This window comes from Mirounga leonina, unplaced genomic scaffold, assembly GCF_011800145.1.
Source record: "Mirounga leonina isolate KUSES-001 unplaced genomic scaffold, KU_Mleo_1.0 Mir_169, whole genome shotgun sequence".
Classification (NCBI taxonomy): domain Eukaryota; kingdom Metazoa; phylum Chordata; class Mammalia; order Carnivora; family Phocidae; genus Mirounga; species Mirounga leonina.
The window spans coordinates 20396933-20411450 of NW_023270431.1; the positions used below are offsets into that span (position 1 = coordinate 20396933).

Genomic DNA, 14518 nt, shown 5'->3' on the forward strand with positions numbered 1-14518 from the left:
GCTTGGCTTGGCTTCCTGCTGAGCAAACAATCAGATCATGAACCACAGTGAACATCCTCCATCTACCCTTACCCACTTTTCCTAGTTCGTGAGGATGACTGATTTCTGTCTTCTCCATGATGTTTTAGAGAGCTATATAGCATGGGCCATATGTAAAGTTTAATTACAGACAGGTGGGAACATTTTAATCTAGAATTCCTTGGAATGTATATGACCATTTTTGTGTGTGTGGTCTGTGTTTTGCATCCCCTTGTGTGCACTGTAAAAACTAAAATTATTTTGGTCATCTAAGCCTTGTTTAATTTTCCCTGACAGTTCCAAGCATTTGGGTTAGATTTTCCTTTTCTGCCATTCCCAAGTATTGAGAAGACAGAATGCATGAACACAGAGTTTGATCTTATTTTCTCTTCTCTAAGTTGGGTTCTTTTCAGATGAATGTGTTCTAGAGAATATTAACCTTATGTAGTAAGGGGCAATTCAATCAAGATGCTACAGTGCTTAGCAACAGACCTGCTAGAGGTGAAAGCAGTGGCCCTACACTCTGCTTCCCTTGGCTTTGGGTCTGCTGCTGATTTTGTTCCTCAGCAAGTTTCATCCATTTAGTTATGGTTATCTCTGTGAGAAATCTGTTTGTGGCAGAATTAAAGAAAAGGCTGTTGTATACCTTGTATCTGTGCTATATGAATACCCATCCATTTCTGCCCTGACTATATCTGACCTTGTGATTTGAATTTCAAGAAAGGTCAAACTATTTCAGATTTGCAGTAGTTGAAAAAGTGTTTTTGCAAATACTGATTTCACTATTCTTCACTTTTAAAGTTCACTCATTCACAGCTGAAAACAAAGAAAAAAAAAGCAAACCCCAATTTTCAAACAACAGAAAAGCCACTTTCAGAAGAGCTGTGTTATCTAGGGGCGCCTGGGTGGCTCAGTCGTTAGGCGTCTGCCTTCGGCTCGGGTCATGATCCCAGGGTCCTGGGATCGAGCCCCGCATCGGGCTCCCTGCTCGGCCAGGAGCCTGCTTCTCCCTCTCCCACTCCCCCTGCTTGTGTTCCCTCTCTAGCTGTCTCTCTCTCTCTCTCTCTGTCAAATAAATAAAATAAAATCTGTAAAAAAAAAAAAAGAAGAGCTGTGTTATCTAATGGACAGGGAATGCTGGACCAAAATATGCTACTGACTTAGCTTTATGACTTTGCCTTATCTGCCTTTCATCTCAGCTGCAACATGGGGAAAGCTATACAATTTGATCTCTAAGGTTTACAAAGCCTTTGATAATGCTCAAATCTCAGTTCCACAGAATAAAACCTCCACAAACCTTTAAACTCCTTTCCTCCCTTTTTTGTATAGCCTTGTCTACAAATTCGTATGTTAAAAATGTGTATTTTGTTTCATCAGAAGAGATTTTAGGTCCCAATGCTTCATAACTACATGGGACCTTAATTGGAATTTCATGGGATTCAGATTTATTTTTGGTTCTTTATATGTCAAGTACTGTCATTCAAGGTTATATAAGTATGCTATAAAAGTAAAGGAATAAATCTTTTCAGTGTCTGACACTTAAAATGTTATGCTAAATTTGAAAGTACACTAAAACTAAAAAAATTAACACCTATGAAGAAGTATTTAAACTCTTAGTACTTAGACTAGGATTCTTTATTGTCTGTGGCTAGGATGTGATATAAGCTCTTCAGCCAATGTTAAGATTGGTCTTACCCATTTGTTTTATTTGTGTGCCTCCCAGGCATGGTGGGACTTTTGAAGTAAAACAGGGAGATTCCAGGCTAGTTTTTTTTAATAAGCCTTTTGCTCTTTGGTCGTTTAACTACTCAGCAACTTGTTTCTTATTTCAGGTGACTAAACACCCTTTGGAAAGCTCATGTGGGTTTCTCGTAAGAGGGATTCCCTTCTAGCAGGGAAATCAGAATAAAAGATAACCTCACTTTTCAGAGTAGCTGAGGTTAGGCACTAGATACATGGATTCTCTCCAAAAGGCTTAATCCTTTACTTCACTTTATGTCTGGGTATAAGAGAACATGAGCTCTTCCAGACTGCATCCTACAAAGCACCACTCTTTGGTACTAAGGCAACCCCTTGTGCCTCAACCTGGTGGAACCCTATTTATAGCTCAGATGATGATGGAGCACCATCCTGTGGGCAGACTGGCTTAACTAGAAAAATCATAGGTACCATTCACTGAGTGTCTACTATGGGTCCTGCACTGTGCCAATTGCTTTATTGTCATATTTAATCTTCATTTTAAAGAGATGACTTCCTCTCTACATAAGTCCAGGTTGTTTTGAAGGCCATACACTGGATTTAAAAACCATAGTTTAGATGCTTGGATCCTGATTCAAGCCTTTTTTTTTTTTTAACCTCAGATTCCATTTCCATAGTAGACTTCCAAGGAATAAATCTGCCATCCTTTTTGGAATACTCCATTCAATAGCTTCCATTTACATTTCAGGTCCCATCTTTTCTTTGAATGTTTGTTCCCTAACTTGTCTGGCTGATGCCCCCTTTCTGAGTCCCCAAAGCCCTTATAGTTTTGTGACACAAATACTTTATATTGTTTTATACCACTTTCTAATTTGTTTTGGGATATTAATTTTGCTCTTGAACTAACTCTAAGCTCCATGAAGGATTTAATATCTCTATATCCCCCACATGGGTTTGAATTCAGTATGTACTTGATGACCAAATGATTGAGAGATGAGAAGAACCATTTCTTAGGGGAACAGAACTCTTTCTTGGGCTGAATGATACCTAAAGTTCTCAGAATTTGTTCTTATTATTAGAACAGAAGAAAAAATAAAGTTTTGTTCCTCTTGTTCCTGTCACTTCTGAGGAGGGACAACCCTTTAGTGAAATGAGGAATTCACTTGAAGACAAATTTAAATAAAGTCAAGATGGGGAAAGTCCAGCCAGAGAATCTTAACTTTGTTTGTGATTCTTTGCATCTTTACCCAGCCCAGTGAATTTTATGGGATTGTAAGAAGAATCTTGTGAGGCATAATTTTAGGGGAATTGAGTGGGAACCCCAGATCACTTGACAGAATTATTCACACCTTTGTCTAAAAGATCTGTCTGCCCCATTTATCTAGTTCCATGAAAGCCTAAAGGATAATATGCAACCTCAAACATAATGTATTTTTTTAATAACATGACTGTTTAACTATCTTGATAATAAATGAATCAATATTATTTTTAAAGAACAATTTTCCCTTTAGCCCCAAAGGATTACTTCTCTTAAAATTCCACAGAGTGATTTACGTCCTCTGCCATTTCCAGTTAACAGACTAACAAACTAAGGCTAAGGGATTTGGATAGCATCTCACTACATGGCCCTTTGTCTTTAGCAAGAAAGAACTTTCTCTGCTCTTCTCAAGCTTCTAGGCCAAGCAGCACCTTCCTTTTCTTCACATATAACAGCAGCAGTCACTTAAGTCTTGTCAGCCCAAATGTGATGAATGTTTCACATTGCTTTTATGATTTCTGCTCAGAGATTTGTTTTTTGTTTTGGTTCACTTAAAAAAGAATTTTATTAAAAAAAGAATTTTAAAAAGAGAGAGAAAAACTTAGTTCACCTTTAAACTTTTGTTCCAAGACTGGTGGGCCATGAGATACAGTAAATCTGGCAGATTTGCTTCTGTCTGAGCTGCCCATCTTGAAGGGCTGACCTCATCTTTGAGGCTGTTCTTGGTGCAATGATTTGGAGCTCTCACAGGCTCAAATACTACAGTTCTGTTAATCTTTTCTCTGTGCTTAAGAGTGGACTTTTCCCCCTCACAGTCCTCCCATTTTCTTTAGCTAATTTTTCTGTAATGATATGACCAGTAGCTTATATTTTTATATAGTCTTTAGTTCCAGTTAATCAGTACCCTTAGTGGTTACTGCTCATTATTCTATCCTTCCCCAGTATTGAGAGATGCTTATGGTGGATGAGTGTTTCCTTTTTTTAGGTTTGTGGAAGCCAAGGCTACAGGAGGCTTACCCAGGGAATAGATGGTAGAGACAAGAAGAAGAGGGGAACTTGGAATTTATGAACCATTATTCCTACTCTTTAGTCTTACCATTGAGATAACACTATTTGTCCATGACAATTTAGTATCATTAGTAAGTACACAAGCAAGCTTAAAGATTGACTCTGTTCTGGTTGGTTTTGTTTCTTCTTTAACAGTCCCACATTGTTTACCTTCACTTAATTTTTATGTACAGCTGACCTGTCTTACCTATGTTGCTTTATCAGTCTATTAAAAAAAGAACAGGGACAGGAGCATTGTGCAAGAGCTGCTGGTGATCTTAAGTCACTGTCACCAACATGGGGCCTGTGTTAGTAGGTGTACCTAGGTTAGTGACATGGTATGGTGTGTGGAGAACTTAGTTGTTGGGCCTGTTGTCCTGCCTTGTGCTTATTAGCACAGTGCCTGAAAGATAACTCAGTCAATGTTTGCTGCTGAAGAAGAGTTATAAGCCCTAGGCTGGCTTCAAAGGTTGACATTGGAATTAGCTAACTGAAATACAGAAAAATCACTCCTTTTCTGTGAAACCTGGCAGATTCACTGAACTCCCCACAGAAACTTCAGAATCAAAGTGATGCTTCGTAAAAGGTAATCTGCTGGTTTCTAGTTATGGCAAGGACAAGCTGTTTGGGCCCAATCACTGCATCTTGTAGGCCTTCAGCTGAGGCACAGAGATTAGGGAAAACAGAGGAAACTACCCTTCCCTAAGGACAAAAACCACTACACTCTGCTCATCCATATTTTGCTTCCCATCCATTCCATGCCCCACAGCTATTCACTTAGTACTCTTTCACCACCTTTATTCTCATTATTTGGGGGAGGAAGTTAATGTGAGGCAGGCAGGTGGAGGTAGGCAGAGAGCAGAGAAGCATCTGATTTAGTCTGCCTACACAACACGTAGTGTATAGTAAAGTAGATTTCACTGTGTTGACTTCATTTGAGCCTGGTTTGTTTCCTGGTTTTTGTGTTTGTAGTCAGTTCTATGTGGTTACTTCAGATAGTGGCAGAGATTTGTTTTAGGCTACTAAACAGAATCTCGACGAAGAGGCCCTTCCTAGCCCATAATATTCAGAAATACTCTTTTCTTAGAAAGTAAGGAGCTTCTAGGTTGTAATTTATTTGTTTGTACATTTATCCAACACCCTTCTTGTCCCAGTGACACACCTACTAACTATAGCGAGATACTTTGCCAGGTGCTAGGAATAAAGTTGGTTGCAAAACTGACACTCAAGGTGTCGGAGACAATAGACAAATAAGTAGTTAATATGTAATTTAATGTCACGTAGCAATGCATTGTGTGAAGGAAAGTAAAGCAAGGTGTAAGTATCACCAGGAGCTTATAACCTTCATTAGTTACTTCCTCTGCAGTTTTTGAGAAGGTTGTTTTAAAGGCTTTGAGTCACTGAGTTTTGAAAGGGAACCTACAAGCTGGGGAGGTATGGAGAGTGTAGAATGCTTAGTTGGAAGATGCTGAGAAGAGGTCAGTTGTCAAGTTGTGGTTCAGACCTGAATGTCTTTGACACAGAGCATACATTCTTTCTGGGGAGCCACTCAGCTTCTAAGCAGGGTGGGCTTTGCCACTGGAGGACCTTTAAGTACAGTTATTATTTGTTTTGTCTTCCTTTTATCACCTCCCTTCCATTGTAATAGCCTGGTTGAACTCTACTGGTTTTCACCTCCCTCCTTTCCCCTTGCCTTGTTACTGCTTATATTTATTAACAAGAACTTTGAACCTTTCTGCTTTTTTTTTTTTAATGGATTTTATATCCAAATTAACACCTCCAGTGCCAAGACTTCTTCTGGGGCTTCTGCCCTCATCTCTTCCTTGCACTAATTTAAGGAGAAAGCAAAGGCTGTAGCCCAAGAATGCAGGGGGCTTTGGCTCTGCCTCTGAGTAACTGTCTCTGAGCCAAGTCACACTGTGTACATCAGTTTCTTTTGTAAGGTGAGGCATTTGGATCAGATGGCTTCCAAGGCTTCTTCCACCTATAAAGCTCTGTGGACATTCCTTGCCAGAGAGAGAGAGACAGAGAGTGTGGGTAGACTCTCTGGGGCCTAGGGCATCCCATTGTCCGTATAGAAAAACTTACCAAGTTTCTTTAAATTCCTATCTGTGGAGTTGAGTGTTTATGTTCTCTTTTACTGTTAAAACTGTCCTTTAGGCTAGAATTAGAAATTATAAACAGAAACAAGAAGTTGGGTTTGGCTACACCTTAACCTGCCCTAATGGTACAGTTACACACCTATTTCTTTACATACTTCCTTATCCCCCACCACACACACATACACACACACACACACACACACCCTTCCTCAAGTTTATCATTAAAAATAGTAATTGTATCTTTAAGAGTTAATCTGATTTTGGAACCAATACAGAGTAGGAATGTGAGGATGGTCAGACTGGAGATAGAACACTGCTAATGTGTTACTCTCTGTTTTTGGGGCTCAGAATTAAAACTGCTCCTGTCCTATCTTAATCTGCTAAAGCATCTGAGAGAACAAACATGAAAAGGGAATGCTTCTCCCATATCTGAAAAAGAACCAAGGGGCTTTCCTTGGAGAGTCTTTCCACTTTTGTTTTGCTCAGCTTTCCCAATCAGAGGTAATGTTAGTATAGAAGAAAGCCAGGGAGAGAGAATCTCAACTCTGCTTTTTAAGAAAAAGGGGATGTAGGAAGGCTTACAACAGTGTTGGGATGATCCTCTAGGAATTAGTGCACCTAACATTCGAAGTAGAAACTGACCAGCACATAGTAAATATAAGTGATTGAGTTGGTGGGCGTATAAATACTGTAGTGATGGCAGAAGCAGCCATAGAAATATTTCTTTTAAAGTGTGTGATGCTGGCTGCTTATGCAGTGTCTCTTCATCTTTAAATCCTTATTTGAAACATAATTTACAGAAACTAACCAGACTAAATTGAAGCTACATTCATAGTCAAAGACAAATTAAACAAACTTTAAAAATCTTTTAAAATTAACGATATACCCAAGAGGATAAGGTAAGATGTGTTAGATTTTTCAAATATAATGACCAGCTATGTGAACAACAGATTTCAGTACGTGAAGCAGGTTGAGAACAATATTGCTTTACATCTTCTGGTTATTATGCCACAATATCCAGTTTTTATAAATAGTTCTCTTCCTGCCTCCCTTCCTTTTCCCCTTAAAGAGGAGGCTGTATTTTTTTCTCTATTCACCTTGTAAAAGCATTCACTTTGCTCTAAAGCATTAGATATACACAGAACATGACCTAAGAAGAAAATGGAATTTTATTCTTGGTTCTCCATTTTCACTTTTTTACCTCAAAATCCATTTATTACCAAAGTCACTTTTCTGGGGAGAAGGGGCAGTAAGAACCATAAAACAAAATTCACAGGCTTTTGAGAAGGTAAATTTATGGGAATTGCAACTGGACTTGGAAAAGCTTGATTTGTGTTTTCATATTGGCTATTTCTGTAGACTCCATCACAGCATTAGGAAAATATCACAAAAATATCAGTGCTTCATATTTAAGTTTAATTGCCATAAAAGGAGAAATGAATTTGTTAAGCATAAAATTAATATTTGCTTTATTTGGAAATGTAAAAATTTACATTCATTCTATCTAAAATATTTTTTCTATCATATAGATTGTCCCAAGGACTAATTCTCATTCAGAGAGCCCACTGTGTGGTAATGTATCCACAATAAATCTTGTTTAACTTTCAGTTTTAAAAGGGTCTTATGGGTGGTTGGTTCTTTGAGCCATGCTTTATAGTTAATAAATGGAAAAAAGTGTGGAATATTGAAGTGTGTCATTTAAAGATGTAAAAAAATGATGCTTGCCTATTAAAAAAAAATGCAGACCCTGGGAAACACAGCTGTTAGAGATTTAATAGAGGTTATGATTTTCAACAGTTGAGCTATAGTTTATGGTACAGATGGCACTCTGGGTATAGCTGAAACAGTAACTGATGGTTTATGTTTCCCTCCTCTTCTATCAGTTCCAAAAGAGTGGAATATCTTTTTACCAAAGCAAGAATTTTTCCATTTCCAATTAACAGCCTGTATCAAATAAACAACTTTTCTATTGCATATTTTGTACTTCACAGTGACCTGGGTGTCGGCCCCGCTTTCTTCTCATTATGGTAGGCTTCCCTAGATTTGAAATAATAGTTTTAGGGAAATCCTACTTTTCCATACTAACCTGCAGTTTACATAGCCCGTCTTCAGACCAAATAACATATAATTTTTCTTTTAGAATACTGAAACCAAATCTTGCATTGCTCCAAACAAAATTACCAAACAAAACAAAACAAAACTCCATGAAGCAGAAGTAGTAGGCACCAATATTATATGCTTTAAAATACTCAACCACAGGAATTACTAGAAACAGATAAATCCCGAATTTTGGGCATGTAGAAAATGCTGTTTCAAGTGATAAGTTAAATATAGATGCTATTTAAAAAGGGAAATAATTGTCATACATTTCTTAAATTTTATTTTACAGTATATGTTCAAACCAAATAAAGTTTGAGTGATAGATGGTTTTTTCATCTCTTATTCCAATGTTTTAAATGTGACATAGCATATTTTCTTTTTTAACTCTTCTGCTAATTTTTATTCTGAAAAGTAAAATATGCAGATGTTCATCCAGGTGTTTAACTATCATATGGTAAGGGTCCATTTATAGCAATAGCCTGTTCGGGGCTTAGATGTAACTTAAAGTTCAAAATGCCACAGTTTAACAAAATTCTTCTACAGGCTTTACCTTTTAAATTAGCATTTCTACATAACAAACCATTGTCCAAAATATTACTCTAGAGAAACTAGCATTATCTTTAATTTTCAGTGCATTTTGTCATTTATCCATTGATTGGAGTTGAAGTAAAAAGTTGGAACTCAAAATTATGTCACGTCCATGTACAAATTGGCAAATGCTTTTAAGACAGATTAGAGTTTGTAAGTTTTGAAGCTTAAGTGTTCAACTTTTTAAGTTAGATTCATCCTAATTACAAGATGTATTTCTAACAGTGTTTTTCTAGTCTTTTATATGAAGATTCACAAAGGGGAGGGAGTGAGAAGCGGCACTAATAAATCCACTACCATGTGGTAGTGTTTCGCACTTTGCTCTTCTAAGACATAAGGGAATTCAAGTCCGAGGAGAGATAAGGAGATTGAGTTGTGGTATTACAATATATCTACCCCCCACCACCCTTTCCCAAAGATTTCTCAACACAGGCAGGATTCAGTTGTGGCTCACTTGGAGAGAGTATGTGATATATAGTGATCCCCCAGCACTCGTCATTTAAAATCAAATCCCATATCTGTTTTTTTCCGTTGGAGTAAACTTTCTAAGTTTTGTGTGAGTTTAAAAAGGTTTTGAACCTAGAGTTCACTGGACGCGCTTTTCGAAACCTGTCTGCAGTTGGTGATGCTAACTTTAAAAGCCACTTACAGTCCGCCTGGTTCTCTGACAGCTATGCGCCTTGCTGGAGCTGAGCGGCTCTCCCGGGCTTACCTGAGCTGCCGGCGCCGGGGCCGGGCGGGGGCCGGAGGGGGCCGCAGTCTCGCGGCGCTGCGAGCCGGCTGTGCGCGCTCCGGGAGTCGCCCGAACAATGCGAGCGGGGCGCCGAGCGCGCCCGGCCTAAGGGCGTTACGTCACTGCGCTGCCTTATAAGGCGCTCCGCGTGTGCGGCGCGGGAGGCGGGGGCGCGGATGACAGTCGGATCCGCGGCGGCGGCGGCGGCGGCGGCGGCGGCGGTGGTGGTGGTGGTGCAGCAGAGATTGCAATGCGCCCCAGGTCCGCCGACGCTCGGACCGTGTGAACGGACGGTCAGTCCCTGGCTCCCCGCGGAGGGGAATGGGCTGCGGGCCCGGGACGCCGGCGCCCTCCTGCCTGCCTAACCAAGTCATTGGGGGTCATGGTCAATCCTTTAGTAACTTTTCTCCCTCTGGGGCTTTAAAGCTCCTGTTATTGCTTCAGATTCTTAAATGCACATCCTGTTATTCTTATTTAAACTTTTGTAAATATATTTCTGTTACATTTGTTTTTTGGTTGCTGGGGGGAGGCGGGAGAGGGAGCCAGAAGCCTTTTTTAGTTTTTTGGATTTTTTTTTTTTTTTTTTTTAGACATCCCGAGGGGGATTTAGACTTCAAACCTTCTCTTTCCTTTTTTGTAAAGAGTAGGGGTCCTCAGAGGATAGTATTTTATTTCCTGATGATGTAACTACCAAACAATTCTTCAAGTGATGATGGGAAGGCCAGATGAAATCTTATTTTTTCAGTGTTTTTCCTGAAAGAACCTCCTAGTTCCTCATTTCTGCATGCCTGTGTTTTAACGAAAGTAGTTCAAACTAATGTTTATTTGTCAGGGAAAGTATTTATTTAAAAAAAATAAATGTTTTATGCTGTACTTTCAAGACAAAGTGTAAAAATAGAACTTCAGGACCAGTTTTAATCCATTTGTTCTCTTCTCCTAGCAAACAAAGACATGAGAAGAAAAAAGAAACTGATCAAATATGACTGAATTAAGCCTCTAGTATAGGGCAGATTTACTTTTAAAAATTCTTTTTCTGGGAAATGAGAATTAGCCTCCTAATTATTTTGCACATTAATAAGAGAAGTAATCTCTGAAGTTCTAACCAACTAGGTGAATCTGCTAAGTAAATTAAGGATGTGGCTGCCTTATTTGCAAGCTCCAAATGAATTGAGTAGTTTTAATGACTTGAGTCTATTTAACTTTTTAAATAAACATTAAAATAGGATTGCTTCCTATTATGATGTACATAGGTTTATAGAACTACTGTTTTCATATGTTTTGTCAAACAGGAATAATGAAAGCAGTTTGTTTCTTTTCCTTAGTTTGGAGTAGAGAAAGGCTGGTTGCAGAGAATATATAGTTAGTGAAAATGGTGAAAAAAATACACAGGGCACAAAAACGTGTGTCATCTTTGCTGAACTGTGGGCTCACTTTGATAGTTCTTCTATATCACTCTCTACAGAGAAGCCTGTTAAACTTCTGCTTTTTATATATACTGTTTTGAGAAACCAATGACTGTACCCTTCCACTGAGCTTAAAATTTAATATTTGATTTACACTTTCATATTAACATTTTAGATATTGGTTTGTTAGTTTTATCCTACCTTATAGTTGTGAAAGTGTGGTTGAATCTTTTTAGTCTCCTATACTTGCCTTGTACTTATTAAACATGTTTTTGAGACTTTTATGCTAGATTTGATTCATTCAATGAGATAAAATGATTGTTGGAAAGTTGCATAAACACCTGCATCTCAGCTTCAAACTGGTGACAAAGTATCTTTACCCAAAGCCAGCATTTTTGTAACTGGTTTTGCCTCCTTTCCCCTCTGATAGGTACAGAGGTTTCATAACATTGGACTATTTTATTTCTTTCCCACATTTTTGTACTCATGCTTTGCATTTATTTCCATATTTTTGATTTCCCAATTCCCCTGTAAAATATGTCAGCATTATTTCTTCCTTTTCTTTAACTGTAGTAGCTGAAGAACAGAGAAATTAAGTGGATACAACACTCGTCTAGGGTTATGAAGCAAGAGAAAAGAGGATTAGAACTCCTTGTGTGCCTTGCCTGGTGCTATGTTACTCCCTGAAGCAGTGATCTCTGACCCACCTATGACTCAGCATTCCGACTGAGATCACGATATATACCACTCTTCAGGAACCAGTTGTAACATTTGTTGAGCTTTTTAGTTCATGCTAGTCACTGTGCTTAGTGTTCTACAAGTACTCCATCATTGTAAGGTGGTATTAGTCATACTTTTCAGATGAGGAAACACATTTGGAAGGGCAAAATGGCTTGACCAAGGTCATACTGCTAATAAGTAGCAAATGTAGTGATTTGAACCAGTGTTTATGAATACAGCCTTAGTCTTCTCTTAATGGTTTGCTCAGAATCTCTCAGAAGTGTTAGTTAAAAAAATGCTCGGATTTAGTTGAGAAGTTTCTATCTTTATTTTCCAGACTGAATGTTAAACTAGGAAAACCAAGACTGACCTTTGCAGGCCACCCACCAGAGCCACCCTGATTATGCACTGAATAACCCTAGGGAAGTTGTTCATATTGGAGACATCATGGATTTGTATGTAAGACTAAGACTATTTGTATATAAGCTAAGACAGCTTTTTTGAGGATGTTGGCAACATGTTTTGGTCTAATAAAATTAGAATAATATGACAGTTTTCCAACAGATGAAAGTCAAGGGTCTTGAGCAGGGGGGATGTTTATCTGACACAAGAGCACCCCAGTTCTTGTTTGGAAACTCCAAGCAGCCATTGGTATTATGTTCTGTTGGCCACAGGAGTCCGCAAGTAGACTTTTATTTCCTTTTCCCTTCCTATGAACATTCTCTTTGAGATGTAATTTTTGTTTTCTGGGCTTCTGACGTGTATTTAACAAAAGAATGGAGTTATGACCACTGTGCCTCAGTCTTGGCTGAAAAATTTTACTTCCTTTTTTACTGAAAATTTTATTGTCCAATTGCTATATGACTCGTCTTATTTTATAATCCAGAATTTCCTACAAACAATTATAACTACAAATTAAAGTCCTTTCTATAATGAGTAATTTAAATTTATGATCTAAATCAGCAGTAGCTTTAAGTTGTTATTTGGAAATGGTTCAAAGGAATTTTTCTACCAATCTAATTGCTTTCTAATGAGGAAGAAGGGTGGAAACTAGAATATATCGATTAAATTGAACTATATGAATCACTCTTGTTAGATAGTCAAAACCAGTTGAATATCAGCAATTTCCCCGTGGTTAAAGCTAATGCCAGGAGTTCAATACAGTGACCACAAAAACCGATGTTATTAGCAATGTACCCAATATTGTCATTTAACTGTTTAAAAATACCATTAACATGTTACCAAGAATGTCAAAGCCAGTTTCTCTTTGTGAAATGACTACTCTTTCTTTCATGCCCTGTCTCCCTGCCTTTGTTTCTTCTTGTGACTGGTGAAGTCTTTTAATCATCCAAATAAGTGCAAGAGAAACAGTATTCTTAATTAACTGCACCTTTCTTCCCAGCTGCCCCCAATTTTCACTAATGCTTCTTTCATCAGTTAAGGGGTGATGTGCACCGCTCCCTGGAAGCTCTGTTGGAATTTATGGGATAGTAACACTAACTTTTGAGTGTGATATGTTTGCTCCTTTGCATCTATAAAATAGTGTATGTGAAAACACTATAACACACAAAGGAAAACAATTCTTATCACAGGCATAGTCCTGTATGAGAAGCTGAGCGTAGTGGGGACAGATCCACGGTGGCATGGGGAAAAGTTCTGTAGGCTTGCGTTACATTAGGCTGCAGTTGGATTAGCCAGAGTGTGAGCCTTTGGCATTAAAGTATTCCACCTCAGGGAACATTCTGATACCTCACTGGCAGGCTTCTTGCAAAGCAGCTTTGTCTGTGAGCCTTGGGCTAGCCTGCCATGTATCCAGCGCTGATCTCTCTGCTGCTACACAACTTAAGAGGAAGGGACTGAGCACCACCGGTGGGCAGCTATAGAACGTAGAGCCAAAAAGGATGTCTCAGGGCAAAAGCGCCTTCTCTCCGTGCCAATAACAATCACTTTCCTTTTTTTCTTTTTTTTTTTAAGAGCATTTTATTTTATTTTTTTAAGTAAGCTCCATGCGCAATTTAGGGCTTGAAATTACAACCCTGAGATTAAGAGTCACACTACCCACAGAGCCAGCCAGGCACTCTGAACAATCAGTGTTCTAACCTGTTCCTTTCACTCTTCTTTCTGTTGCCCAGGTGTCTTCTGCCTAGTTTTGTACACATAAGTGCCCACACAAGGTGCGCCTGGGTGGCTCAGTTGGTTGAGTGTCTGCCTTCAGCTTGGGTAATGATCCCAAGGTCCTGGGATGGAGCCCCGTGTCCTCTGGCTCATCGTCATGGTCGTTGTTGTCGTTGTCGTGGGGCTTCCTACTCGGGAGCCTGTTTCTCCTTCCCCTCTGCTCCCCCTGCTTCTGCTCTCTCTCTCTCTCTCTCTCTCTGTCAAATAAATAAATAATCTTTAAAAAAAAAAATAAGCGCCCACACAAAACCTACCGCATCTCCAGGCAGCACACAGCACGTGCACTGCGCACCTAGAACCTTCCACCAACAATTAATGGGTTACAGTGAACCTGGATTTGCATAGAGATCCACTTGCTCTTATCTGCAACCCAAATCTCCTGTCCTCTGTAGTCCTTGAAGTTTCCAGAAGCCCTTCAACTATTCCTATTCATACTTCAGCTGACTTTGATTTTACAACAGGGACTAATGCCTTTGAGAGCGAACTCAGGCTGATTATAGCAACAGTGTCAGTGGTAATACAGTAGTAATACTAGAGAATGAGAAGCCTGTTATTAAGATGATTTTTTGCAGCTTTGAAAATCAATTTTAGAACAGTTCAATGCCCATGATAATTTGGAAAATGCAGAAAAGTAGAAAAGACATTTTACATCTAGCCCTCCCTCGTGAATACAGCC

The 14518-nt window shown here is 38.9% G+C and overlaps 2 protein-coding genes across 4 annotated transcripts in view; one reads left to right on the plus strand and one right to left on the minus strand.

Moving 5' to 3' along the window:
• Positions 1-14518, plus strand: part of CMSS1 (cms1 ribosomal small subunit homolog) — a 380974-nt gene that overhangs the window by 49771 nt on the left and 316685 nt on the right. The window lies entirely within an intron of this gene.
• FILIP1L (filamin A interacting protein 1 like) overlaps positions 1-14518 on the minus strand; it is a 111657-nt gene that overhangs the window by 40525 nt on the left and 56614 nt on the right. Inside the window, exon 1 of one of the 3 annotated variants that reach the window (XM_035015217.1) lies at positions 9524-9662. The exons of the other annotated variants lie outside the window; for them this stretch is intronic. The gene's annotated coding sequence lies outside the window, so the exon portion shown is untranslated. Of the gene's footprint in view, positions 1-9523; positions 9663-14518 lie in introns of those variants that run through there. 3 annotated transcript variants of the gene reach the window in all.